Source organism: Monomorium pharaonis, chromosome 10 (genome assembly GCF_013373865.1).
Source record: "Monomorium pharaonis isolate MP-MQ-018 chromosome 10, ASM1337386v2, whole genome shotgun sequence".
NCBI lineage: Eukaryota > Metazoa > Arthropoda > Insecta > Hymenoptera > Formicidae > Monomorium > Monomorium pharaonis.
In genome coordinates, this window is record NC_050476.1 from 12590606 (window position 1) to 12616492 (window position 25887).

Below are 25887 nucleotides of genomic sequence, written 5' to 3' on the forward strand. Positions count from 1 at the left end.
CCGTCGTCTTTTTTGAAATGGTTAAAAGTTGTACCTCTTTGTCTTGTGGAATCAACTGCAGTAGCTGACACTCGGGCAGTGTCTCGTCCATAAATCAAATAGTAGCATGCTTTTACGACCAGTATTCGATAAATACACATCGCTGAACCAAGTTTTGAAATGTTCAGATGTAAGTTTTCCTGATTTTGAAGCTTGGATGTAAATATTAATTGGACGAAAAAGAGTTTCTTGCACTCTTAAACCAAATGTTCCTGTGGATTCCTTTAAAACCATGTACAGTAGTGAAAGAAGACGTCCGCTTGCCGAAATAATCAGCATTATAGTGTAACTATGTGTCGTAGAAGATATTGATTGAACCGTTGCTTCAACTCTATTTGCACCTAATTGCGTTAATGTTCGTCCAGAATGTATTTCAAGGTTAAAACCACTCTCATCTGCATTATAAACTTCTTCAACTTTGATGGCTGGGATGTTAGATCTTACGTTTGAAACAAACGATTCTGCGATATCTTGTAGGTTATTAATATTTTCAAGCATAAATTGCGTTCTGAATGTTATTATTTTACGAGAAACAATTCCATGCACATTCTTAAATTTCCAAATCCAATATTCCCTTACAGAAAAAACACTCTAATTTTGAGAGTTTACACTCAAAATTGAGTGTTAATACTCGATTTTGGGAGTTTACTCCCAAATTTCGGTGTATATGCTCAAATCTTGAGTATTTACATTAAAGATTGAGTGTTTATACTCGAACATTGAGTGTGTACACGCACCGGCAGAAATGGTGTCCCTTGGAGTCCAGCGCGGCGATCACCCACATACACGAAGTGCCGTACGTGTTACTAGGCGCGCGGTGAAGTGGAGACGCGGAGGAGCAAAAAAAGTTGCGATCGCGCCGCTGTTGCATCCTTTACCAACGCTACACGCTCAAGAAGGATAGAGTTATGATGAGTAAGAAGACGTGATATCGATTCGCTGGTGTCCATATTTGTTTCACTTGCACTCAGTACTAATGACATCTTTTGCTTGAGTGCGAATAAAACTGATATTGGACACCAGCGAATCGGTATCACATCTTTTTACTCATCATAACTCTATCCTTCTTAAGCGTTAGTGAAGGATGCAACACCGGCGCAATCCCCAATTTCTAAGCCGAGGGACACCATTTCTGCCGATGCGTGTACACCCAATGATTGAGTGTTCCCAGCAAACACAAAGTTACATGTAACGTGCTTGTTAGTTGTAATTTCTCACTCAACAATGTAATTGTAATATAACACGTGTGTTATATTACAATTACATTGTTGAGTGGGAAATTACAACTAATAGGAACGTTACATGTAACTTGGTGTTTGGTGGGTTCATACCAAAATTTGGATTTAAATACTGAATATTTGAAAGTACACTCTCAACATTTGGATATAACACTCAATAAATGAGTGTATACTTCCAACATAAAGTGTGAATACTGAAACGTTGGGGATGTACGCTCAACATCTATCGGTTGAAGGTATACACTTAATATTGAGTGTACATTCTCAAACATTGGATTAGAAAATGTTAAATAAAAACAAAAGCAAGAAAAGCAAGTTCAACCGAGATTAAAATTAATCTGCATTGGTAGAAATGGACATAAAACGAATATCTAAAATAAACATTCAACTATAGAGTGTTCAGCTGGGTTTGAATGTTAATTTGAGCATTACTTTCAACTTGGATGTTTGCCATCTAATTGAGTGTTAATTTCAGTGTTATTCTTGAATTTATGATTGACATTGAAATTAACACTCAAATTAGATTGCGAACATTCAAGTTGAGAGTAATAACACTCTAATTAAAAGTAAATTAAAAAGCGAACACTCAAGTTGAGTGTTTACACTGAATTGAGTGTTTACCCCTTGTCCCAAATTATACTCAACTTGAGTATTTTTTTAAGTGTTATTTTTAGTGTTTTTTCCGTAAGGGTTTACTTGCCGTAAATTCAAGTAGATTTATTTGGCTTTTTGCTTCCAAGACCCATAATCTTAAATTCACGTCATAAACAATAGATCTTCTTTCACGAGCTTCTTTGAATTTTTGCAGTATGTATTCCGTAATAAATGCAACTTTATCTGCATTTGTCCTACCTTTCTTTATACTCGCTTCCCACTTGTATAGTTGATGTAGGGATTTAACCTTGCGAAAACGGTTTTGTATAGTAGTTAAAGGTCGACTTGCTTTCTTTCCGGCTTTCCAAAACTCCACAGCTTTTCTCTTATAATTAAAGTCGACCTTCCCACCTTCATCATCAACAATGCATTCTTCAGGTTCAAAACTGTCTTCTTCTTTTTCTGCAGGCGTAATAGGTTCTACAACTTGTGCTTCATGCGGTTCTGATAAATCTTCAAAATCAAGTACATAATCATGTTCAAATAATGATACCGATCATACGTCTTGACACTTTTGTAGAATATCGTGAATTTCATTACGCACTTCAATTTCAAACGATGTTATAGGTGTTTGTGTTATACTTGCAATTTGAAACGTAGTCGCTAACATGTTTATTACGTTTGCTACATTTAACGGCGTCATTTTGAAGAGAATTATATGAAGTAGCATATTATATGAATCATAAACTCTTCTCTAAAATTATTGATGGCCGCCGTAAGTAAAACTGAAAATAATATTTTCTTGAGCATATTTATATGAATCGAAAGACGCAATTACATATTATTTTATTTTTTTGCAATAGTAGTTTAATTTATCACTTATATAACATTAATCTTATCTTTTTTTCGTGTAATAAATAAATAAGATATTACATGATGAATTCTATTTTGATGTTAAATGACACAAAATCACATGTTGCGCCGATAATCTTATCGACTTTTCCAATTTATATATAAAGTGGATCCGATTTATATGTGTCTAATAGTTTCTAACGGAAAAACAAAAATTATTTCTAAAAAAAAGATAATGCGAGTGCGAAAGAAAGAACGCCAGATCCCTTTATTAAATAACCAGAAAAGGTATTTTCTTTTAAAATTAAAATTAAAATTATTGTTAACAAATTTTAATTTAATTGTTTTAAAAGATAAAACTACCAACTGACAATGAAGAAAGAACGGAGGAGTGGAAAATGGAAAACTACAAACCCATTGATAGAGTACGACCCATTGATAGAGTACGACCCATTGATTATCCGGAGACATATAAAATACTCTTGAGGAGTATTTGTGTAAAAATGATGGAAAGATGTAGGATGAAAATTATATATCCTTGGCGCCGCCAGTGTATGAGGTGTTATTGCCCAGGAAGATTTTCAAGCGACCTTAAGAATATTGGATCTCACGCTTTCCGGAGTTATTTAACTGAAGACGAAGAATTCGAGACTGTGGTAGAATGCTTTTTGTACAACAAAGAACTCACCTGGGTGCAACCGGTCAAAGATTGTCGAGATTGTGTGGAAAAATTTATTTTATCAAAAGATAAAATTGTTGAGGAAATAGAAGATTTGAAAAGCATTGAAATATTTGAACCGATTCGTAGTTATGAGTAGTGTTAGTGCAATAAAAAAAATAAATTTTTAATTATAAGTTTTTTAATATTAAAGTGATGCTTTTTGTCGCCAGTGGTATATAAAAATAATAAATTGATAAATTTATTAGTCGACTGTTTGGTAATCCGTTTATTAGAGACACAACGTTTCGACCATTGATTTTGGTCCTCTTCAGGTGTACATACGAAGTTTAATTAAGATATAACAGTTTATACGTTTTCGGACCAGCGAAGATAAAATATTTTCTATAACAAAACGTCACAATACCCACGGTTAATTAAATTTGATATTAAAAAATAAGATTAAAATTGTAAATATTGAGAATATTCAAAACTTACATGTCATTTTTAACATGATATGTATTAAAAGTAAATTGCGATTACATATAGTGTGTATATACAGGGTGTTTGGTAAAGATTTATGCAATTTTTATAAGCAGGTAGAGCGCATTAAGCTGAACATAAAATCCTCATCGTTTTTCCATTTTTACAATAGTTAACGAGTTATAGACTTGTAAAATTTTCTGTATTAGCCCGGCCTACCGGCAAATGCAAGTACGCCGAGCGCCCGACCGCGGCGGCCGCCCCTCCCTAGCGCTTGAACCTTGAGATTGCTAGGCGCGCGGAGGGAGTTGTTACAACAAGCGGCAATGGCTACGCACAATGTGTACGTGTACATACATGTGTACAAAAAAATATCAGTTCTAATGCTTAAAGAAGCAATTACTAAATTTATTTTTTTTTAATAAATAATGATTATTTTTAATAAAAAATTTTTTTTGGTGATAGTCTTAAATGTCGTAAACTGTCATAAATTTTAAAAGAAGCTATTATCATGTGCTCAAAAACAAATTTATCCTTCTTTAAACAACATTAAAAAATTTTATCGATTAAAATGGAAATAACAACCAAATAAAATGTTTGTTTCAACTTTATATTCTTAATTAAAAATTAAATAACGAGGATATTTATATTTTTAATAAAATTAATCCTTGTGATAGACTTATAATACACGGAAAAAACTTTGTGGTAAAAATTACTATGGTAAGTAGTAAACGCGTGCTAAGGAGGAATTATGAAAATTTTTATTATGTTCTTCATCAAATTACGATAATATTTACACTACTTATATGATATAATTCTCTGAAATTTCTTCTTACAGTTCGTGGTTACTATCATAAATAATAAATCATACATAATTTTACTATAAAATTTTCTCCGTGTAGATTTACAAATATATGAATTTATTATGTTTGAAAACTTGTAAACAATATTTATTTAATTCAAGAAAATTTTAGTATGTAATGTGTGTGTATTTGGTGTGTGTGTGTGTGTGTGTGTGTGTGTGTGTGTGTGTGTGTGTGTGTGTGTGTGTGTGTGTGTGTGATACATACATGAAAATGTTAAACATTATTTGTTCTGTGTAAAGTGAGGCGTTTATTATCAATATAATATTCTTTTCAACCATTAAAAATAAGATAATTATTAAAAAAGAATAAAATTAAAAATGAATAATTGATTTTCTTAAAACTAGAATCATATTTTTCTACGTGTGCGTGTATTGTATAGTAATCATGACTAATAATAGTGATATAAAATCGCGAACTAAGGAATGATTATTCATTTTCCTGTCACAAAGTGATTATTATTCTTTTCTCGCACACACATACACACACACACCAAACACACACACACATTACATACTAAATTTTCTTGAATTAAATAAATATTGTTTATAAGTTTTCAAACATTTAATAAATTCATATATTCGTAAATCTACACGGAGAAAATTTTATAGTAAAATTATGTATGATTTATTATCTATGATAGTAAGCACGAACTGTAAGAAGAAATTTCAGAGAATTATATCATATAAGTAATGTAAATATTATCATAATTTGATGAAAAACGTAATAAAAATTTTCATAATTTCTCCTTGTCACGCGTTTATTACTTACCAGAGTAATTTTTACCATAAAGTTTTTTCCGTGTATTATAAGTCTATCACAAGGATTAATTTTATTAAAAATATAAATATCCTCGTTATTTAATTTTTAATTAAGAATATAAAGTTGAAACAAACATTTTATTTGGTTGTTATTTCCATTTTAATCGATAAAATTTTCTAATGTTGTTTAAAAAAGGATAAATTTGTTTTTGAGCACATGATAATAGCTTCTTTTAAAATTTATGACATTTTACGACATTTAAAACTATCACCAAAAAAAATGTTTTATTAAAAATAATCATTATTTATTTAAAAAAAATAAATTTAGTAATTGCTTCTTTAAGCATTAGAACTGATATTTTTTTGTACACATGTATGTACACGTACACATTGTGCGTAGCCATTGCCGCTTGTTGTAACAACTCCCTCCGCGCGCCTAGCAATCTCAAGGTTCAAACGCTAGGGAGGGGCAGCCGCCGCTGTCGGGCGCTCGGCGTGCTTGCATTTGCCGGTAGGCCGGGCTAATAAAGAAAATTTTACAAGTCTATAACTCGTTAACTATTCTGAAAATGGAAAAACGATGAGGATTTTATGTTCAGCTTAATGCGCTCTACCTGCTTATAAAAATTGCATAAATCTTTACCAAACACCCTGTATATGTCGCAAAACTTATATCTAACGCAGAGACATGACAACTCACGTCACACGAGTAACAGGTCTGTGAGACGACTAAAAGTCAAATGCCAGATTTTAAATAAAAATAAAAATAAATGTCAACGTACGAATATCTGAACTAAGTGAGGTTTTTGCGTTCAAGAATTAGAAAGGTTGAAGAATTTCTGCATAGTTGCGTGCCTCGCGATTTGATCACAAATTTCTTCTTATTTAATCAACATAAAATTGTAACCGTGAATTTTCAATTGTGATGGGCTACGGATAGCCGCGGTTAATTCAGGGTTTGGGCGGCGGGCTGGTTGAATGAATGACGAAAGCAAACGGTATATGTTTGACAATAGTATTTATTTTAATATATATCCTAGCTAATATATACAAAGTCCCTACTCTGACAACTTACAACTAAGATCTCGCTATGCGAGTCGCGGGCGATTGGTTATGGCGACGTGTGTCGCGGAGCGCATGTGCGCGTTGATTACTCGGCGCCGGATTGGCTGCGGCGGGCGTACGGCCCGTGTATCGGTCGGTGCGTCGATCGGCGTTAGCGGCCGTTCTTACGGATTACCATGCTCGTGGCGGTGTAATCGCGGCGGTGTAATGTGTGGCGGCGTTCGTGTCGGTCGCGGTGGTAGCCGGATTGGCTGCGGCGTTACGGTCGCGGCTGCGCGGTACGGTGCGGCGTTCGCATTCGCTGAGTCGGTCGGTGCGGCGTCACGATTGGTCGCGGCGGTGCGCGACTGCGCGGTACGGCGCGGAGCTCGGCTCGACAGCCACGGTGATCAGCTGTTCGACGATCAGCTGTTATTATCGTCGAGGATCATCCCGCGTGGATGGTCCTCCGCGTCGGCGGTTTCCCCTCAGTACGGGGTCCCCGTGTGCGGTCGGGACCGGTAGCTCAATACGCGTACCAGGATCCGGATGACGAGTGTGACGGTGGTATGCCACTCACCGCGTGGCACGAGGAAGCGCTCAGTGCGCACTGACAAGGAGAACCGGGTTTGCGGTTATGTTTGGCACTCAGTGCGTGCTCTGGATGCTCAGCTCAGTTCGCTGAGAGGATCGGTCGGCTCAGTTCGCTAGACCGGGGAGATCTGCTTTCTTATCACCAGCGGAGGGCTTTTATAGCCCCCGTTTGGTGACAAGAGGAGCGGAGATGTGCGGGGAGACCGAGATAAGCGGAGGGGAGGTAGGAGGGTAACGGCCTCGTATCTATATGCCTTAACGTGGCGGAGGAACGGCTCGTTACAAAATTATATGGTACAACTTAAATAAGAAATCGAACCTTATTAAAAAATTTAATAACCTTGTCGTTAAAAATAATACACACATAAATAACGCTTTCACTTTCGATTATAAAAATTGGGTGGTAAACATTAGTAATAAAAGTATTCCTGATTATATTCTTAAACTCCTTAGTTTGGGCGAAAAATTTGGATTACCTATTGACCAGGGTGACAAATACGATCGTCTAGGTTCTGTTACCAATGTAATAAAAAATTTTGAAGCTAATTGTTACAAATTACACCCAAATACAGTTGATCAAACCAGAGGTACCGTGACGAATTTTTTGCAGAAGTTCCTTAGCAATAAATACCATGTGAACTATATGAATAGATACATTCTCAACCAGTTCGCCGAATGTAGGAAATTTTTGCAAGCGGAAGGCGGTATCTTTGTCACGCGGATAAGGGGCAAGTTACTGTTGTCATGGACAGGGAAGATTACAACAAAAAGATGCTCAATCTACTAAATGACAGTTCCACTTATAAAAAAATCCAAAAAGATCCTACCAAAAAACTTAATTCAAAACTCAATCAGCTTGTCAAATCGTGGCGTGACAACAACATTATTGACGAAATGGATTATAGACATCTTAGACGCACAAATGGAAATCTTCCACGATGCTATGGTCTTCCCAAAATACATAAAGACGGCAGTCCCTTACGTGTGATTATTTCGACCATTGGAAGCCCTTTATATAATATTGCGTATTTTTTACATGACTTAATATCGAATTCTACAGATAAATCAAAATCACATATCAACAACAGTTGATCCTTTGTGAACAACATTAGCAATGTTAAGATTGGAGAACAGCACCGATTAGTTTCGTTAGATGTAACATCGTTGTTCACAAACTTTCCAAAGAAGCTGGTTTTCGAATCATTGAGAGCGCGATGGCATAAGATTTCGTCGCACACGAAATTATTATTACCACAATTCATACATGCAATAGATATAGTATTAAGCTCTACTTGCTTCAGTTTTGATGGTATATTTTACGAACAGGTGTATGGTAGCCCTATGGGATCGCCGCTGTCTCCAATTTTGGCTGATATAGTATTAAACGACCTTGAAACCTGCTGCTTGCAAAAATTAAAATTCAATATTCCAATGTTTTATCGTTATGTTGACGATGTGATCACCATTTTGTCTTACAACGAGATAAAAAATGTCCTTACAATTTTTAATAACTACCATCCCAGGTTGAAATTCACGCATGAATGCGAAAATAATGGAACATTGCCTTTTTTGGACGTTTTGGTCATTCGGGAGGATGAAGGGTTGCTAACAAATTGGTATAGAAAACCTACGTTTTTTCTGGACGTTACATAAATTATTATTCTAATCACCCAATAAAATACAAGACCAATACCATAATCAATTTAGTGGACAGAGCAATTCTACTGTCTGACAAAAGATTTCATGCTTCTAATATTTGTACAGTTAATAACATTCTAAGAAATAATTGCTTTCCAGACGAGGTCATTAACAAATTTATTAATCGAAGAATTAAAGAGCTGAAATACAGACCGTCCAATAACAGCAGTTTGATTAGGGAAAAAAATAGGATAGATTATAAAAAAGCTCTAACTCTCCCTTACATAAAGGGCATTACGGATGGTACTGGTCAACATCTAAAAAGAAAGGGAATTAGCACGCTTTTCACCGTCCCTAAAAAGCTTGACATGATTATCGGGAAAGGCAAAGATAAGGTGGATACGTTAAATAGAACAAATGTTGTTTACCAGCTAAAATTTAATAACTGCAATTATTCCTACATTTGGCAGACAAAACGTCAGTTAATAACACGGATAAAGGAACATAAAAATGATATAAGAAAGAATGAGGGCGAGCTCTCAGTAGTCAGTAAACATAGAATGAAAGAAAACCATGATTTTAATTGGCAAAAACCTCCAATATTACATGTTGAAAACAATAGAAAGAAGAGGGAAATCGCGGAGATGTTCTTCGTAAATAAGAACAATAATTCTATCAATCTACAGAAAGACACGGAAAATCTGAACACCCTGTATAACAGAATAATAACGATGACTTAGTTCAGATATTCGTACATTGACATTTATTTTTATTTAAAATCTGGCATTTGACTTTTAGTCGTCTCACAGACCTGTTACTCGTGTGACGTGAGTTGTCATGTCTCTGCGTTAGATATAAGTTCTGCGACATATAATACACACTATACGTAATCGCAATTTACTTTTAGTGCATATTATGTTAAAAATGACATGTAAGTTTTGAACATTCTCAATATTTACATTTTAATCTTATTTTTTAATATCAAATTTAATTAACCGTGGTATTGTGACGTTGTGTTATAGAAAATGTTTATCTTCGCTGGTCCGAAAACGTATAAACTGTTATGTCTTAATTAAACTTCGTATGTACACCTGAAGAGGACCAAAATCAATGGTCGAAACGTTGTGTCTCTAATAAACGGATTGCCAGACAGTCGACTAATAAATCTATCAATTTATTATTTTTATAAGTTTTTTGTTGTTGATTGAATACATCGTTAACATAAAATATACATGTTACTACCTTATAACATCTATGACCGTTCTATTCAGCTTATCTTATTTAAAATATATAACTCTATTTTGTTCGCATATGGCAATATATATACATATATATATTAACAGACATAAATAACATATAAAAATCTTAAAGCATTTTTCTATATTTTATTGTTTTCATGATTATTACTTACGCACATAAGCATGGAGAGCATATATGCGGAAGCGTTTATAATTATTTCTCAGAAATGGTTTATTGGAACATAAATTAATCATATATGATTGAATTCGGAAAAAAATAACCTTTAATTTAGTATAAACAAAAATTTAAAAATTAAAAAATAGAGGAAAGGGAGGGGGTACTTTGTTAAACAAAAGCAAGTAAAAATTTTTTTGTTTATAATTTTGAAGTACTCTTAAAACCGTTAGACTTTTGTTAAAAATTTTTTTTTCTATTTTTTATAGTTTCGAAGATATTTAAAGGAAAAAACCGATGGAAAGGAAAAAACCGATTTTTTTCGAAGGGGTGTTTCATCCCTTCAAAGTAAAAGTTAGCAAAAATGAAAAATAGTTCCCTATTAGGAACGAACTGCTCTACTTGCATATAATTTTTCAGAATTTTCAGAATTTTTGGGTTCGATAACTTCCCTTGTTAGTGATGAATATAATTCTTTTTATTAAATTTAATTTTCTGAGCTTTATTTAAACTGAGCGCCGATAGGATTCGTCAGACTTAAGACATAGTAACTAAGCTAAATTTCGGTACTCAAGAGCATTTTAAAATCCCCCCTTCTTACCTTCCCCGAAAAACTGTAAATTAATTTATTGCGAAAAATAATATCTCAGCCGGGGTTCGAACCCGGATCTCTCGTCATTCTGTGCGAGCGTCCTAGACAATTCGACCACCGAGGCATATGATATTATTCTTCGCAATAACCAGTATATCTTAAAGCACGTCCTTTTTGGCGACGTATAATAAAAATATTAATACATTATTTCTAATCGACCGTAATATGTTAAACATATTAATGAGTTGTAAATCGCCTAACAGTCTGCATTGGATCTTACAAGTAACACTACCCAATGGTCAGAAAACTGATTCGCCTGAAACTTTGCAGAGACTTAGTATTGACCAAAACATATAACCTATAACTGTTTATAGCGGTCCAAAATCATTTTAACAATTATTAATAATAAAAAATGAATAATTACATAGCCAAAGCTCACTCCAAATGTTGTGAAAGCGTAGCTTTCCAGCATTAAGAGTGAGCGTAGTTGTATTCGGGATAGTTTTGCAATCACAAGAAATGATTGTCAAGCCAATGAACCCTTAATACTATAAGCCCTCAAGTCCATTAATCCTAGTCCCATATACGCCAATAAACTTGTATCCATATATCCTATGACCATATGCTTTGGATACATGAACTTTGTAGCTCAAACCTCTAAATTATCGACCTAGAAAACATGGAGAAATGAATCCTATAAACCCATAAACCCCGAATTCATAAGCTCTGACCGTAAACGTCTAGCGTATAAACCCTAAACCAGAAAAAAAATTCTAGAAGATTTTCAGACGCAGATGCAGAGTGTTTGGGGTTTATGGGTTTATAGGATTCATTTCTCCATGTTTTCTAGATCGATGATTTAGAGGTTTGAGCTCCAAAGTTCATGTATCCAGAGCATATGGTCCTATATATGGGATACGCGTTTATAGGCTTGGCGTATATGGGACTAGAATTAATGGATTTGAGGGCTTATAGTATTAGGGTTCATTGGCTTGAGAATCATTTCTTGTGATTGCAAAACTATCCTGAATACGACTACGCTCACTCCAAATGCTGGAAAGCCACGTTTTCACATGGCTATGTAATTATTTATTTTTTATTATTAATAATTGTTAAAATGATTTTGGGCCGCTATAAACAGTTATGTTTTGGTCAATACTAAGTCTCTGTAAAGTTTCAGATGAATCGGTTTCTGACCGTTGGGTAGTGTTACTTGTTAGTAATGGATATAATTTTTTTTATTAAATTTAATTTTCTTAGCCTGTCGGCGCGCAGTTTAAAATAAAGCTGAAAAAATTAAATAGAAAAATTTAATTTAAAAAATTATATACGTCACTAAGATCCGATGCAGACGTCGGTTAGAAATAATGTACTAATATTGTAAGAAAATAATTTTTTGTGATTATGTCACGCTTGCGCAAAAAGACGCACTATTTTCACCACATCTGTTTCTCTTTGATTTCACTCATTCCTCCTACGAGACAATCCCGACGCTAGCAATATAGTTTTTTACATATACGAGTAAAGTGCGACGTCACGCACTAATCAGCCATTTAAATCGTTTTCCCTCCACGATTAAAATTCAAATATTTTTTGGTTTTTATTTTATTTCTTCTAATTAATAAATCGTGGAAATCAAAAATAAAGAAAACGAATAGATTTGTAATACCATTTATCTTCAAATTATATTTAAACGCAAAAAAGTGTAACATTTCTTAAATGCAAATTTTCGGTAATACATATAATTGTCAATTTGTTGCTTTGGTATTATTACAAGAACAAATAGGACAATAGTCACGACAACATCAAAATTATAGAGATCAACAATAAATCGTGAGTGATCAAAAAGTAATTTTTTATAATTATTTTGAAATAATTTTGAGGTAATTTTAATTGTTATCATGACTTCTTGTTTTATTTGGATGTATTTTCAAATTTACTATACGTGATAGATTTTACAAATTTTTCTATGGTAATATTTTATATGACATTTTGTAGTACACTTTTGAAATGATTGCACATGAAATGTAAAAGGTTAAAACCTGAAATCTTTTCATAACACTCCGTGTTGTATGGGATAATGATTTCTAAAATGATTTTTCTTGGATGTCATCTTATTATGATTTTATGTTTTACCTGAGGCAACAAGAGTAACAGCAACAACAGCATGTATCCAATTACACACGGCTTCTTCGGTTTTCCCCAGCACTGCGGCAGTTGATTAACACCGGACTCGCGCGCACCTTATGATGTAATACGAGAGACCACAAATTCCCGCCGTTACTATTATAAACGTCCCATCAGTCTTCATCACCGATCAATTAACACGTTCTTTGCTGCATGGGTCACTTATCGATGATCCAAACTGAACTTTTCGTTTCAGCCGGGAAATGTTTAACTATAAAAGGAAACAATAATAAATAAAACACCTTTTGATATTATTCAGTGAAAACATAATTTTCATTATGGTGCAATATTAATACTGTACATCCGGTGCTGTGTTTAGTTTTTAACTTGAGATGTTAAATACCATCACTACTCTAGGAGAAAAATTTCTACAAAGTAACAAAAAAATACCACGAAAGCCTACAAAAATAACTACCAACATCTATGAAATTCCATATAACCTACACAGCACCGAAAGATTTAAAAAATTTTTCAGAAAGCTGTCAATGAAATATAAAATATTTCAAAAAAATATTTCAGACATGTTTCAAATATATTTCAGATACATAAAATGTCCTTTTACGTAATGTAAGAAATGTATCTGAAATATTTCTGAAATCTTCAAAAATATATCGGAAATATACTTTTAAAACTTTTCAGAAATATTTCAGATACATTTCTGACATGAAAGTGGACACTTTATGTATCTGAAATATATCCGAAACATGTCCGAAATATTATTTTGAAATATTTTATATTTTATTGACAGCTTTCTGAAAACTTCCTGAAATTTTTTGGTATTGTACAAAAACGGTCACCCATCCAAGTGTCTACCATTGTTGATGTTGCTTGACTTCGATGATTATATGTAACCTAACGCGTAGTGATCATTCACGAATATTTCATGTTTATGCATCCATAAATTTGTTATAGATCATTTCAATAGATGTGTGATCAGAAGAATGAAACATCTATAATTAACTTATATTTTTATAAATAAATATAAGGTTTTACAGTCTTTTACTGATTTCCCACACAGCACACTGCCAAATATCTTTCAGAAAGCGTTTTGAAAGATGTGCTGGGGCCTCCCTATGGGGAGGGGGGGGGGCGGCTGTACTCACGTCGACGAGGAAAAGAATTAATAATGTCAATGAAACAACAATAGTAATATAATTTTAATTATATTACTACTTTTGTTTTATTGACATTATTTTAGTTTAATAATATTTTAAAAACTTTTTTATATTTTACTTTAGAAATCAAATAAGAAATATTTGTATTAAATATTTTAATAACATTCAAGATTATTTCAATGTTGGCTGTCACATTAAATATAACATTTTTTTAAACTTTCAACAATATTTTAGACATTACATACAAAATATTTCTGAAATATTGCATTGAAGAAGTCGGAAATGATTTTGATGAAATGTTTTACAAACATTTCTAAATGCCTATATTTCATTCCGACGTTATATTTCAATATTAATTTCCAAAATATCTTTCAGAAAGCTTTTAAATATAACATTTTCAAAAACTTTCAATGTTATTTTAGACATTATATACGAAATATTTCTGAAGTATTACAAAATATTTCTGAAACATTTTACTGAAAAAGTAGGAAATGATTTTGATGAAATTCATGAATAATTTTCACAAATTATTTCTGTATGATTACAATGTTATATTTTAATATTAATTTGCAAGATATCTTTCAGAAAGTTTTTTGAAAGATGTGTGCTGTGTGAGAAATTTAAGAAATAAAGAAACAAAAATCTTTATGAGAATGCTAGAACTCGAATACTTTTATAAAAATTTTTTTTTAACTTGTGATTACTCGTATATATTGCTAAGATTTAGTACTTATAATATTTGTAGATTTTATTAAATTCTTGAGCAAAACTATGTCAACAGTTATTAGTGATATTTTAAGTGTTTTTTTTTACGCGGTTAAGTATAGTACTTTACAAGAAGATAGTACACTTAAAATTTTATAGCTTTCTTTTGTAGCTTTTATAATTAAAAAAGAAAGAATTTGAACTAAACGTATTTTTTTAAAATACAGGTTAAACTACACATTTTTACAAAAAATGTAAACATAAGAGTATTTTGCTTTATACAAATTAAGAAGTAATCAGATATGATTTAAGAATTAATAAATTTTAAGAGAAATGTGTAGAAACTTGTAACGTAAATAAACAAAAAATTATAAAGTTTCAGTACGCGCTATTGTGTGTGTGCGCGCACGTGCAATAGATTTTAGAGCTAAAACACATTGGCTTTTGTTATTATAGGTAGCAAATAATAATATTTTATTAATTGTAATAAAAAACGAGAATAAAATCTGGATCAAAAATTTTATAATTTTATAATACATAAATTTGAAGAAGTTTCTGATTTTTAGTCATATTTGTATAAATCGCTAAGTTATTAATAATGAGATTCTGCTTTTACACTCAGTATTTTTTAAACAAAAGTTAAAAGTATAGCTAGGAAACATAAAATTTGAAAGTATATTCCATCAGATGATAACAGTTTTTATAATTGAGGAGAAGGTGGTATTATGGCCACTGTGGACAAAATGTGCACTCATATTATCTCCATTATCCAATGAGCACACAATATTTTTTAAACAGTTTTTAAATATTTATTTTTAACCCAGTAAGCAAGAAACATTGATCAACGTTTTTGAAACGTTAATTTTAGAGAAATTTCTTAACATTATAACTTAATGTTTCATAAATATTTTAAAATGTTACTTAATAATATTGCTGTCTTAATATTATTAAAATATTTTAAAAACATTTATTGGATGTTGTTTAAATATTTCCAAACGTTATGACGTTATAACGTTTAATAAACATTTTAAAAATATTATTGAAGAATATTACCGTTCTAATATTATTAAAATATTTTAAAAACATTTATTAATATGTTTTTTAAATGTTATTAAACGTTATCCCACACAGAACATAATATGTATTACATATTTAATGAATATCCTCGACACATATTAGGGATATCCATGAATATATAGGAAATATTTATTAGACATGTTATAAATATCCAGATGTCCGCAATATGCAATTTAGTAAATATCCATAGGATATATAAATCAATATCCAATCGACATCTATGGGATATCCAGTGGATATCTACATAAATATCCACTAGATATTGCTATGGATGTCGATTGGATATTGATCTATATATCCCATGGATACTTACTAGATCTTATATTGCGGACATTTGGATATTTATGGCATGTCTAATGGATATTTCCTATATATTCATGGACATCCCTAATATCTATCGAGGATATCCATTAGATATGTAACACATATTATGTTGTGTGTGAGATGATGTCATAAAAATTATCAAAAGTGGGTAAAGGTGTGTCGAGCATGCTCTGAGAGGTCCTGTAGTTACCACAGAAACACCCTCGTCGCTGGGGAAGTCTAATTTTAGACTTGTTTCTTGTACTGCGGGTGATCCTTATATAGCGTGGTTGTTGCATTTTACTTTCGAGTTGCACGGCCGCTCTATCGGCGACGCCGCGCAATACTCATCTGACGAGTGCGCGGCGGCCGAATATCTAATGGATATCTTTAGTAGCTATTTGGTGGACGTGGATATGTGGACAACACATGGATATCTAATGGATAGCTGTTTAGTGGACATGGATATGTAGATAATGTGTGCATATCCATTAGATATCCCCGCTAGTTATTCAGAAGATACAGACATTTAAGACATCTATTAGATGTCTACTAGTTATCCATATTAGATATGGACATCATATAGATATGTAGATATTCATTAGATATCTATTAGATATTTTGTTTTGTGCGGGATAGTATAACGTAATAATGTTTAATAAATATTTTTAAGATATTATTTAAAAATATTATACTGTCCTAATATTTTAAAAACATGACATGTTTCCATACGTGTTTTAAATGTTATTAAACATTAAAACATATTTTTATAAATATTTTTAAAATATTAATTATTTAATACATAAAATATAAACGTTTAATAATTTTACAGACATAAATTAAAATATTTTTTATGTGTTTATAATACGAATTATATGTTATCATATAAATTATTAAATTTTTATATTTTGCTCGTACATTTAATTATATTCATCTGTTATATACGCATATATTAGAGTCTATTAATCATGCGTTTATCATATGTTTTTGTTGCAATGTTTTATAATTAATAATGTTACACTAATTTTATTATTGATTTAATGTTATAGTAACATTCTGGCGGAAACAATTTCTATAAACATGTAAAAATATAATACTATATACTAAAAGTAAAAATTTATAGAAGTTTGTAATGTTTTACATAAATATAAATTAAAAAAAATAATTTTTTTAAAAATAACCACAAATTACAATTCTATTAAATAAAAAATTTATTGCAAATATCATTTTTTAAATATATAAGGACGTTGAATAAGTTCTCGCTGTTTTTCCACTGATGGCGTTACTAGAACTACTTGCGTGTAGTTTAAGATGGTGACGCATGTACATAAAAGTACTATAAACAACCTTAAAATTCAATGTATTGTTACGTCCGGCTAAATAATTCGCGCCGTCCGTCACGAAAATACGAAGCGTCGTGCCGCGAGCCACGTTGCCATGGTAGCCAGGCGCTGACATGTTCACGCGCTCTCGCTGCCGGGCCCAGGGTATCACGCGCCGCAAGCATGCGGTCCGCTCTGGCGGCGCGCATGCGTTAATCAAAAGCATTAATTACCAGCGAATCATTATAGATATCGTAAAAACTCCAAACGGAAAGCAATCCTGCCTTTAGCCAGCTCCCTTCTGAGGCGCCCCGGTCCCGGATTGTTGGTAGTAACCGCGCAGATTAATTAATTAGTTTAATTTGCTAATGACTCGTTAGAGAGGGGGCAAGCTTCTGCTCTCGCGTGCGCCGATGCATCTGTAATCGCGCAGGAATGCTTGGCGCAGGGCAGCGGGGCCCGAGCATCCTTATTTAATTAATAATTGGCTTTGATAGATTTCGGGCACGAGGAGGAGCAGGTACCTCCATGGTTGCGAAACCTCATATCCCGAAATCCGTTATGAAAAACGCGAGTGCGGCTGATTAAAAAGAGTGGGCCGCAGTTATACGCCGCACGAGTGGAGAATATGAGCTCGGGGATAAAATCTCATTTGACAAAATTAGAACCAAACACAATAGTCAATTAATTACCGAATTAATTGACAGGCGTTAAATAATTTATGACCCGCGGTTCATAGCCTTTCACCCCCGATCATCCTCACTTTTACGTATATAAGGCGGGATTTTCGGGCGAAATCCGGATTTGCTTCCTCGATTTCGTTAGAGTATGTAGTGAATTGCCGAGATAATTTCGCATTCGAACTTAGAAGTGTAAATAAATGCACGCTTTTGGACTTATAGCGTTTTCTACTGGGAAAACTGGTGCAGCACCAACGCTACGGTAGATTTCGATAAAAATTCCACTAGCATAATAATAATGCAGGTTTAGTGTGGTTCAGTGGAACACATCATTAGACAGGTTTAAAAATTAAACAATTTCATTGTTATAAAGTTTACTAAAATAATGTAATAACATATACTTTAATGTAATACCTTAAAGCACGAACATAACATCTATTCAATTTGCACTGGTACCTTCCACCGTATCGAAAGACGGTGGAGCAAGAGTTGCACTCGATGCAATTATTTTGCATCAATTTTGTCAGTAGAACATTAAACACTGAAAATATGTGAATTGATTTTTACAATGGAACAATAAAATTGCACTAAGTGCGCACCAGTGTTACACTAGTTTTCCCAGTAGAAAACGCTATTAGTGAATTTTGAAACGAATTCACATTCAGGACTTAGATTATTTCGGAGTGATTTTGTATTCCGAACTTAGCCGTTGAGTGAAATTCAACGCGCGTTTTTGGACTTAGATTATTTCGGAGTGACTTCGCATTCCGAACGTAGCCGTTGAGTGAAATTCAACGCGCGTTTTTGGACTTAGATTATTTTGGAGTGACTTCGCATTCCGAACTTAGCCGTTGAGTGAAATTCAACGCGCGTTTTTGAACTTAGATTATCTCGGAGTGATTTCGCAATTCGAACTTAGTCACTTGAGATTTAAACTGATTATTTCACGTGAATTGAGGTGACAATTCCTGCATCTAATTATTTTATATTTTTCTGTTTAAATTAGATTTGGTTGCGAGCAAGCGCGATATAATTTGTAAAGGTGTTAGTTCCGGAGTAATCTTTTTTTTAATATAAAGTAGTTCATTCCCACCTCCGAGCGAACTATCTTATTCTATTTTTTTTATCTTTTTTTTTCTCATTCCTCAGAGAGTTATACGGAGGAGAGGAGAGTTCATTTGCGCATCCGGAGGACCCGCGATGCCCGCGTTTCTTCCCCGATAGCGCAGCCATGCCGATCACCATTGCGCGAGCGCTCCCTAGCGCTCCCTCAGAGGGATTGGACACAGAATCTCTCTCTCTCTCTCTCTCTCTCTCTCTCTCTCTCTCGCTTCTCTTTTTCTTTTACTTGTCTAAGCGTTTCTCCGTATTGAGACGACCTTTTCGCGAAAGCGTTATACGGAGGAGAGGAGAATCATTTGTGCATCGGGAGGACCCGCGTTTCTTCCCCGATAGCGCAGCCACGCCGGTCATCATTGCGCGAGCGCTCCTTAGCGCTCCCTCAGAGGGACTGGACGTATACTCTCACACACACTCTCTCTCTCTCTCTCTCTCTGTCTAATTAATTACTAAGCGACATTTGTAAAATATATCGAGCCACGCGTCTATCTAATACCAATTATAGAAATGGCATTCTTCTGCTCAGGATGGGCAGGTCACGGCGGGCCGGACGCCGCATCCAATTAAAACGGCTCCAAGCCGATTTTGAATCTGCTGGAGTATTCGACCCCCGCGTATTTCTGCCTTCGCCCCCTCCAGCCTTAGTGAGGCCACCGCCAGCGCCGCTCCCGACCCCTCAGGAGCTCTTCGCCGCCAATTCGCCAGCATCGCCGTTCCCACCTCCTCAGGAGATCATCGTCACCTCAGAGCCACCAGCGTCGCAGGGCAGCTCTACCACCACGTCTCCCGTTCACTGCGCCCCTCCCAACCAGGCTTCCGAGGGCCTGTAATCATCGCGGTGAGGATCGTGAGGTCGGACACTGTTATCCCCGTTATATCTATGGAATTGATACTGCCAAAATTATACGATTAATTTTACATATTCTCTTTTTTTTTATTTCTTTTCTTTCCCGCTCCGCGCTCCGCTTAAACCCCGCCGGACGTAACAGTATGTTATTTCGCCGAAATGTAAACAACTTTGTTTTTCATAGTGTTAAACATGTCAAATTTTGTGCCAAAAAAAAAAGTATTTACGGGGAATTTTACTTCACTATATTATTTTTAAAAAATCTACAGCTGAAGCACATAGAATTCTTGTTGAAATTTACGGCGACCATGCTCTGTCGGAAACAACATGCAGAGATTGGTTGAGACGCTTCAAAAATTGTGATTTTCATATTGAAGTTAAAAAACGCTCTGGCGCACCGAAAAAGTTTGAAGACAAAGTATTGGAGGCATTACTTTATGAAGACTCATGTCAGACGCTAGCTGAACTTGCAGAATCATTAGGAGTTGATCACACAACAGTTTCGAAACGTTTGAAAGCATTAGGAATGATTCAAAAGCAAGGTCATTGGGTGCCGTACCAGTTGAAGCCGAGAGACGTCAAACGACGTCTTTTCACGTGTGAACAGCTGCTTCAACGGCAGAAAAGGAAAAGATTCTTGCATCGTATCGTAACTGGCAATGAAAAGTGGATACACTACAATAACCCTAAACGTAGAAAATCATGATGTAAGCCCGGCCATGCATCAACATCGTCGGCAAAGCCGAATATCCATGGTTTCAAGCTTTTGTTCTGCATTTGGTGGGATCAGCTGAGTGTAATTTATTATAAGCTGCTCAAAATCATTACGGGAAGATCGACTACAATTGATGCGTTTGAGCCGGGCATTGAAGGAAAACTGGCCACTATACGAGCAAAGACACGACAAAGTAATTTTGCAGCATGACAACGCTCGGCCACATGTTGCAAACTTACTTGGAAACGCTTAAATGGGAAGTCCTACCCCAACCGCCGTATTCACCAGACATTGCGCCTTCCGACTATCACTTGTTCCGACCGATGGCACATGGCCTGACTGAGCAGCACTTCCATTCTTATGAAAATGCCAAAAAATGGGTCGACTTTTGGATAGTTTTAAAAGACGTCGTTTTTCTGACGTAAAATTCAAATGCTGCCAGCAAGATGGAAAAAAGTAGTGGCTGGCAATGGACAATACTTTCAGTGACAGGTTTTTTATTGATTTTTTAAAATGGCGCATTAATTTTTACAAAAAAACAACGAGAACTTATTCAACATCCTACAATTTTATAAAAAATGTACAAAAAATTAAGTTTAAAATTTTTAAGATTTGAAATTTTATTAGTTAAAATATTTATATATTTACTCATATAATACTAAAATTGTTTAGAAATAATTGTTTTTAATGTGCTAAAATTTCATTGATTTATTTATTGTTTGATATAAATATTTTTTTGTAGAAATTTTTTAAAAAATAATCACTTAATTAAGTTACTATTTTCTATTAACATTTTATAATTACATAATTTTAGCTTTACAAAAGAACGAATATTTATATTAAGTTGTTTCGCGTGTTTTTTCACATATATAAAAATCAATAAAAAAACTGTAAATTTATATTTATTTCTGAAAATATTACTTACTTGCACGTTTTATCTTTCTGACGTCTATTAAACTGATCTATAATGAATATGTATTCATGAGCATCAGGTGTTCATGGATTATCACGAAGTGTTAGATAGCGTACGGTCTTCGAAGTAAAGCAACGTTGACGGTGGTTCACAGTTGGATGAGTAACCGTTTTTCTGACCGCAGAAGTTAAGTAATGTCAAATACAATTATGGTGGGATAACCGTGTGCTTGTTGAGAAATGTAAATTTGATTTTTTTCTCACATAATTATATTATTTCAATATTTTTACAATGTTGTTTTAACATTTTTGCTTGTTAAATCGCAATGTTAAAAAAATATAAATAAAATATTATTTATAATGACATTGCAAATGCTATTTTAACCTTACCGGAACTTCCAAATTGAAGCTAAAGTTTATTCATAATGACGTTGTATACAACGTTAAAAACTACTTGGAAACGTTACGTTATGTTAGTAGATAACGTTATAATAACGTTGCAGCAATGTTTTTGTGCTTACTGGGAATTCTTTTTACATTATTAGCGTTGATTGTACAAATAACATTTATTTAATATTTATTAAACATTGTTTTCTATTAATTATTCATTTCTAATAATGAATTAGAAAAAATATTTATAAAACGTTTATTTAACGTTTATTTAAAATTTATAAATTAATTTTTTATTAAAAATAATAATTTAAGAAAATTATTTAAGTAATATTTAGTTAATAGAATAGAACTTTATTGTTTCCTTTTCAGGGTCACAAGGCGCTTTTACTCTGCGGAGCGTTCCCAAACCGCTTACGATACATTTACCCTCATCTCCCAAACCGACCTGGCCATATGCGATCTTTTACAATCTATTTCCCCTACCGCTTCTCGCCACCCCATCTCTCTCCTCCCCAAACCCCCACCTTTACTTCTTCCTCCGGCCCTCCTTTCCAACTCTTCTTCCTCCATACACCTTTGTTACTTCCTCGGCCTCATCTCCTTCGATCTCCTCCTCCAAGTTTCCTCTCTGTGGGCCTCTCTTCCTTTCTTCTCTCTCCTTGTCTTCCTCCTTCTCTTTCCCTTCCTTCTTCGTCCCACTCGCACCTCTCTCCCGTGGTTTCCCCTCTCCACTTTCCTCCGTCTTCTCCTATGAATATAAATCAAACACTGATTATTTTTCTTCTCCATTCGTCTTCTTTCCTTCCTTCCTCACTCCTCCCCCACCTTAGTTCTCCCCCCTTTTACCCTCTCTCATTCCCCTATTCCACCTCTCTTTCTCCTTGTCCCCCATATCCACTCCACCCCGTCCACATACTCCTATTTCCCACATACACCTTTTTTTCTTTACTCCTCTCCTCATTTGCCCTTTCCAGCATCTTTCATTTAATTCTTCTCTCCTCCATGGATAGGTCCTCGTCTATCGTTACTTCCTATAGCCTCTTGATATCCGCCTTTCTTTCCAGTAACCATTCTTTGTCCTCTTCCCGCATCACCTCTATTATCACCACTATTCCCCTCTTCCCCCACCCTCTCCGTTACCTCCCCTATTTCCACCTCTCCCCATCTCCCTTTTCATAATACCTTTGATTATGCTCTTGATTATCGCTCTTCTTTCTATCTCCCCCTTTACCTTCCATTCCCCTCCATATTATGTTTCTCCTCCTTACCTCCTTCATCCTTCTTTCCCTCTCTGCCACTCTAACCCTTTCCCACCCTTTCTTCTCTACCCTCTCCTTCATTCTCTTCTCGATTTCCCTTTCCACTCTCCTCCATGCTTCCCATCCTCTCTCTCCTATTCCCTCGCTACCCATTTTCCCATCTCCATCCCCCTCCGCTTCTTTCCCCGTACTCCTTTTCTCCTCCTTGTCGTCTCCTTCTGACTGTCGTCCCTTTTCTCTCCTTCCTTCTTGGTTTCTTCCTTCTTTCTCTCCCCTCGCCTCTCTCTCCCTTTTCTCTTCCTCACCCCTCTCTCCTCTTCTCTTCCTGTCTTCTCCACCTCCCCATCTTCCCTTTTTCCTTGTCACCATCCGGTTGTTCCTCTTCTTTCCCTCTGCTTCCTCCTCCGTCATCCTGCCAGTTCATCTTCCCCTTCGACTTCCTCTCTTCTTCCTCCTCCCTTCCCTCTCCCTCTAACACTTCTATCCTCACCTCCAAGCACCTCAGCCTCTCCCTAACCTTCTTCAGTCCTCTTGTCATCTCCGCTCTCAGACTCCTCATCTCTCTTCTAATTTCCTTCATCTCTCTCTTTTCTCGCACTTTCTTCTCTCTTCTCTTCACCACTTTCTTTCACCCTGTTCAGCACCTCTTTATCTCTTCTTTAGTTCTGCTCAATTTCTTACTTTGCCGCTAATACTGACTTTTCGCCATTGCCTCTGCTTCTATAATTATGTATTACCGACGGACTATGTGTTTTGGAACTCAGCTTTCCCAAACTCGCTACCGCCTTTTTCCTTCATTCCTGCCAACCTTGTTCACATCTTTCTACGCTCCCGCCAGGCATCCCGCCATATCTCTGCTGTCAACACTTCCTTCTTCCAGATGGCTCTGCTCTTCCTCTCCACTGCTCCACCACCGCGCCATCTCCCCACACCTTCAAACCACATTCCTTCCATCCTCACTTTTTTTCCTGTCGCCCTCTTCCTGACCTCTTCTTGCCATACATTGCCTCTATACTCCATGTTAATCTCCTTCGCCTCCGACATTCTTTGCAACTTCTCTTCTCATTTCTTATCTCCTCCGTCCTCTCTTACTTTCCATCCAATTGCCCGATCACTCTCCAATTTCTTCTTTCCGAATTTCCCACTCATGCCTCTCACTTTTATCTCCTTCACCACTCATCACCTTTTCACTTTAGAGCTTTCTAAATCGCAAAGTCTCCCAATCACGCCATCTTCCCTCCTCCAATATTTAGTTAATATTTATGTAATATTTATTTTACATTTAAAAAATTGTTTAAAACAATATTTTAAAAGTTATTTATTTAATTGATTTAATATTTATGTTACAATAATTTAATAATTATTTAAAATAACAATTTAGGACAAATATTTATATAATATTTAATTGATGTTTTTACAATATTAACTTAACATTTTAATAAATTGTTTAAAATAATATTTAATAATTACGTAACATTTATTTAATGTTTATGTAATAATTATTTCACATTTAAAAAGTTTAAAATATTATTTTAAAAAATATTAGACTCCTGGTTAGAAAGCTTCACTGACCATAAAGCGTAAATTAAGTATAAAGGAACAATGAATCTATACATAATGAAAGTGTTAAAAGAAAAATGAAACCTCTAAGAGATACAAATTGAAACATCGGAACATAAAGAAAGTGAAGATTAAAGGGCTATATACACCTAAAGATGTAAAAAATAGGCCTTCTTCTCGATTTTTTTTTCGAAATGTATTGTATGTAATTAATCCTAGTTTTCTTTACTTTAAAATACATTCTTAAAACATGTTTCAGAATAAATTTAAACTAAAAATATTTAAAAATGGAGGAGATATTGTCCTCAGGGACCTCCAGGGCCATACAGTGAACCCTCCGCAGAGGTAGCGGCATCAAAGGCTTCGATCCTAGCTTGCCGGCGTAATATTCTTGCGTAAGCTACCTGCTGCGAAGGATTAAGATGCGCCCATCGCGCCCCAACGTCGTCGAACGTGCTTGGACCTTTCTTGCTATATCTCCGACAATTTTCAAGGAATCACTTTGAAACTTACAGGGGATATTCTCAAGATCTTATACTTTACAAATATACAAAACACAAAAAATGTATTTTTTCAAAATTTCTAGGTGTATGTAGCCTCTTAAGACAATATATATATATTGCACTTATCGTATCAATCTGGCATAGTAACAATACTCAAAAATTATAAAAAATGACATCTCTCCCTCATTTTATCACGAATAGAGCAAAAATACATCTTTTCATAAGTTATTTCACTTGCAGCTATTTCGCATATGTAAAAATTAATAAAAAATTATAAAACTTTATGTTTAATTATAAAAATATAAGTTAACTATACATTAAATGAGATTATTATTAATAACGACACAACTGGCACAATTTATTGAAAATCCAAACGGTTACAACGTTTCGGCCTTCTGTTGTAAGCCGATTACAACCGTAC

General features: G+C 34.5%; 1 protein-coding gene across 1 annotated transcript in view; it reads right to left on the reverse strand.

Moving 5' to 3' along the window:
• LOC105838097 overlaps positions 1 to 25887 on the reverse strand; it is a 130788-nt gene that overhangs the window by 100216 nt on the left and 4685 nt on the right. Inside the window, exon 2 of the mRNA XM_036292847.1 lies at positions 12906 to 13167. The gene's annotated coding sequence lies outside the window, so the exon portion shown is untranslated. The remainder of the gene's footprint in view (positions 1 to 12905; positions 13168 to 25887) is intronic.